General features: G+C 52.8%; 1 non-coding gene across 1 annotated transcript in view; it reads right to left on the reverse strand.

The window, feature by feature from the left end:
* Positions 1-724, reverse strand: part of LOC124587258 — a 1,910-nt gene extending 1,186 nt beyond the window's left edge. The window contains exon 1 of the ribosomal RNA XR_006975381.1: positions 1-724. This exon is cut by the window's left edge and continues 1,186 nt beyond it. This is a non-coding gene — a ribosomal RNA (small subunit ribosomal RNA).
* Between the last annotated feature and the right edge of the window lie 4,276 nt (positions 725-5,000).

Below are 5,000 nucleotides of genomic sequence, written 5' to 3' on the forward strand. Positions count from 1 at the left end.
CGGCAGGACGTCCCACGATACATGCCAGTTAAACACCGACGGGCGGTGAACCAACAGCGTGGGACACAAATCCAACTACGAGCTTTTTAACCGCAACAACTTTAATATACGCTATTGGAGCTGGAATTACCGCGGCTGCTGGCACCAGACTTGCCCTCCAATAGATACTCGTTAAAGGATTTAAAGTGTACTCATTCCGATTACGGGGCCTCGGATGAGTCCCGTATCGTTATTTTTCGTCACTACCTCCCCGTGCCGGGAGTGGGTAATTTGCGCGCCTGCTGCCTTCCTTGGATGTGGTAGCCGTTTCTCAGGCTCCCTCTCCGGAATCGAACCCTGATTCCCCGTTACCCGTTACAACCATGGTAGGCGCAGAACCTACCATCGACAGTTGATAAGGCAGACATTTGAAAGATGCGTCGCCGGTACGAGGACCGTGCGATCAGCCCAAAGTTATTCAGAGTCACCAAGGCAAACGGACCGGACGAGCCGACCGATTGGTTTTGATCTAATAAAAGCGTCCCTTCCATCTCTGGTCGGGACTCTGTTTGCATGTATTAGCTCTAGAATTACCACAGTTATCCAAGTAACGTGGGTACGATCTAAGGAACCATAACTGATTTAATGAGCCATTCGCGGTTTCACCTTAATGCGGCTTGTACTGAGACATGCATGGCTTAATCTTTGAGACAAGCATATGACTACTGGCAGGATCAACCAGGGAGCTGCGTCAACTAGAGCTGAGCAGCCGGCCGCCCGGGAGTGTGTCCCGGGGGCCCGCGCGAACACGCAAGCGTCCGCTCAATTATTCTGCAAACAGGAGGAGGCTGAGCTCCCCTGCACAATACACCTCGAAACCCTCTCAGGTCCCGGCGGCGCGCAGCGCCGTCCTAAGTACTTGGTCGGGTTCGAGAGAGGCGCAATCGCCCGGAGTTTGGCGAGTAGACGCTTTAGGTGCGACCACCCGTGCTCCCAACTGAGCTTGCCGCTGCCGACAGAGGCCCGGGAGCGTGCTGTCGTGGCATTGCCGGCGGGAGACAACACGCGCCACCTACGGTGGCCGGCAGCTCCAACGCCAGCGCCACAGAAGGACAAAAGCCCCACTTGGGTGCCGAAGCGAACTCTCCCAGCACAGCGCACGCGCCAACACGTCCGCACAGCTGCGATACAATCCACCTGCGAGAACCGCAGAGGCGACCGAGCAGCAGACGGCGTCGCGGCGCCGAGCGCCGGGCGGCGGCGCATCCTCAGCGCACACAGTCCTCAATCGGACCAGCACACTGCAGATGTCCACCGCGCTTCGCACCGGGCCCGCGAGGACCTACTTTGGCCGCACGGCGCCGCGTGCAGGGTGCGCCGGCGCGCAGCTGCGCCGCCTGCCGCCTCCGTCGGCCGGCGCGCCTGCCACTGGCCGCCCCCACCAGCCGGCTGTAGCGCGTGCGCCCACGCACCGCGCGGCCAGCACGCCGGAAGGCCCCCCCTCACCGGCCGGGGACGGTCCCACCCAGCCACCGCCGCGTATCGCTTCACACCCACATGCCATTCACGTTCGTGGGCATGGTGGGTATCGCTGAAACAACCGGTTGGTAGCTCAACCGATCGTCGCCATCACTGATTCACCTCTAGCGAGAACAACCGCACCACAACGGTTTACCAGTTCTTCATTTGCGTAACGTCACCAGCAAACGTAGACGTCCATCGCCATTTGCAAATTCAACGATTGTTGCATGCCTGTGTCAGGTGTCACGACACACTATGTCTGCCCACATACACGCAACAACATGTGCACGCTTCGCGAACACGTGGAAGGTGGCCCCCGTACGTATGCGATGTCCATTGCGCGAACGACTGTCAACCGGCCTCTGTCGCATGTCGCAGATGTGGAACGCAGTGCACCATGCTATCACGGTGTGTGAGAAGAGACGACTACGTCTGACAACACGCGCCACTACATCAACAGACGGCTCATGCTGATCGCCATCCACGGCATACCATACTGCAATCCAGCTCTTATAGGGAGACGACACGTAGCTGAGTGCACAATATTTGGACCGTATGGTTCGCCGTTGTTGGCGCAGTCGTGGTACGGTCACACATGTACCACGATGTATCATTCAGTACATGAGGACCAATGTGCGGTACAGTGTGTGATTTGGACGTACAACATCAGCGGACAGTTGCCACAAGCCGTACCACAACGTAGGCTGTGCTTCGCCATGCGAATGCCAATGAACAACTGCGAAGGGCATTGAGCATGTACGTCCTGCCGCCATCCGCATTACAGTGTATAGCTGCAAGGTGTTTAACATGAAGCGATACTCTGGGGACCGGGCAGTGCGAGTAGCAAACTATATTGCGGGGGTTGCAGTTAGGCAACACTACACTAATTTAACGCGTCGTATGACAATTACAGAGCAGGTTAAGGCCCAACGTGTGTTGGGTTAAGGCCCAACGTGTGTTGGGTTAAGGCCCAACGTGTGTTGGGTTAAGGCCCAACGTGTGTTGGGTTAAGGCCCAACGTGTGTTGGGTTAAGGCCCAACGTGTGTTGGGTTAAGGCCCAACGTGTGTTGGGTTAAGGCCCAACGTGTGTTGGGTTAAGGCCCAACGTGTGTTGGGTTAAGGCCCAACGTGTGTTGGGTTAAGGCCCAACGTGTGTTGGGTTAAGGCCCAACGTGTGTTGGGTTAAGGCCCAACGTGTGTTGGGTTAAGGCCCAACGTGTGTTGGGTTAAGGCCCAACGTGTGTTGGGTTAAGGCCCAACGTGTGTTGGGTTAAGGCCCAACGTGTGTTGGGTTAAGGCCCAACGTGTGTTGGGTTAAGGCCCAACGTGTGTTGGGTTAAGGCCCAACGTGTGTTGGGTTAAGGCCCAACGTGTGTTGGGTTAAGGCCCAACGTGTGTTGGGTTAAGGCCCAACGTGTGTTGGGTTAAGGCCCAACGTGTGTTGGGTTAAGGCCCAACGTGTGTTGGGTTAAGGCCCAACGTGTGTTGGGTTAAGGCCCAACGTGTGTTGGGTTAAGGCCCAACGTGTGTTGGGTTAAGGCGCAACATAGGTTAGGTTAAGGCGCAACATAGGTTAGGTTAAGGCGCAACATAGGTTAGGTTAAGGCGCAACATAGGTTAGGTTAAGGCGCAACATAGGTTAGGTTAAGGCGCAACATAGGTTAGGTTAAGGCGCAACATAGGTTAGGTTACGGCGCAACATAGGTTAGGTTAAGGCGCAACATAGGTTAGGTTAAGGCGCAACATAGGTTAGGTTACGGCGCAACATAGGTTAGGTTAAGGCGCAACATAGGTTAGGTTAAGGCGCAACATAGGTTAGGTTAAGGCGCAACATAGGTTAGGTTAAGGCGCAACATAGGTTAGGTTAAGGCGCAACATAGGTTAGGTTAAGGCGCAACATAGGTTAGGTTAAGGCGCAACATAGGTTAGGTTAAGGCGCAACATAGGTTAGGTTACGGCGCAACATAGGTTAGGTTAAGGCGCAACATAGGTTAGGTTAAGGCGCAACATAGGTTAGGTTAAGGCGCAACATAGGTTAGGTTATGGCGCAACATAGGTTAGGTTACGGCGCAACATAGGTTAGGTTACGGCGCAACATAGGTTAGGTTAAGGCGCAACATAGGTTAGGTTAAGGCGCAACATAGGTTAGGTTAAGGCGCAACATAGGTTAGGTTAAGGCGCAACATAGGTTAGGTTAAGGCGCAACATAGGTTAGGTTAAGGCGCAACATAGGTTAGGTTAAGGCGCAACATAGGTTAGGTTAAGGCGCAACATGGGTTAGGTTAAGGCGCAACATGGGTTAGGTTAAGGCGCAACATGGGTTAGGTTAAGGCGCAACATGGGTTAGGTTAAGGCGCAACATGGGTTAGGTTAAGGCGCAACATGGGTTAGGTTAAGGCGCAACATGGGTTAGGTTAAGGCGCAACATGGGTTAGGTTAAGGCGCAACATGGGTTAGGTTAAGGCGCAACATGGGTTAGGTTAAGGCGCAACATGGGTTAGGTTAAGGCGCAACATGGGTTAGGTTAAGGCGCAACATGGGTTAGGTTAAGGTACAATATGGGTTAGGTTAAGGTACAATATGGGTTAGGTTAAGGTACAATATGGGTTAGGTTAAGGTACAATATGGGTTAGGTTAAGGTACAATATGGGTTAGGTTAAGGTACAATATGGGTTAGGTTAAGGTACAATATGGGTTAGGTTAAGGTACAATATGGGTTAGGTTAAGGTACAATACGGGTTAGGTTAAGGTACAATACGGGTTAGGTTAAGGTACAATACGGGTTAGGTTAAGGTACAATACGGGTTAGGTTAAGGTACAATACGGGTTAGGTTAAGGTACAATACGGGTTAGGTTAAGGTACAATACTGGTTAGGTTAAGGTACAATACGGGTTAGGTTAAGGCACTTGGGGGGGGGGGGGGGGCCCGGTTTGTTGATTGTGATTATCGTAAGTAAATGACTGCGGCATCATCTGATTTGCCACGTCAGGGTGCACCTTTGGCTCATAACAGGCGGCGCTCTGATTCCATGCTTGTGGCAGACCTGTGTCTTTCATTCCTGCCATTGTTTGTGTGGTGTGACAGGAGGCAGTATTGTGATGTTGGGTGCACCCCTGTCTGGGACATGTGTGGGTGTTGGTGGCTTAGCTGAGCAATGGTGGTTGTCGGAAGGGTGGGATATTCTGTTTTCCGAGTGGACCTCCCGGTCTGGTTATGATAGTGTGGATTGTCTAATGTGGCAGAGAGGATGCACTGGGTGTTGTTCCATGCTGGTGCTTACATATTGTCTGTGTGCCTGTTACAGGCAGAGAGTAGTGCGTGATAAGAGTGTCTGGCTGACGTGTGATTGTGAGCAGAGTCTTTCAGCATGTATACGGACAGGTCTATACATTATCTGTATTCTGATGGCTCTATCTATTACTAATCAGCGCCGTGTATACGTTTAATCCGGTTCCAGTCGAAACTATTGTATCTCTGTACATTAGTGACACGGCGAGC

This window comes from Schistocerca americana, unplaced genomic scaffold, assembly GCF_021461395.2.
Source record: "Schistocerca americana isolate TAMUIC-IGC-003095 unplaced genomic scaffold, iqSchAmer2.1 HiC_scaffold_596, whole genome shotgun sequence".
In the NCBI taxonomy this organism is placed as follows: Eukaryota; Metazoa; Arthropoda; class Insecta; order Orthoptera; family Acrididae; genus Schistocerca; species Schistocerca americana.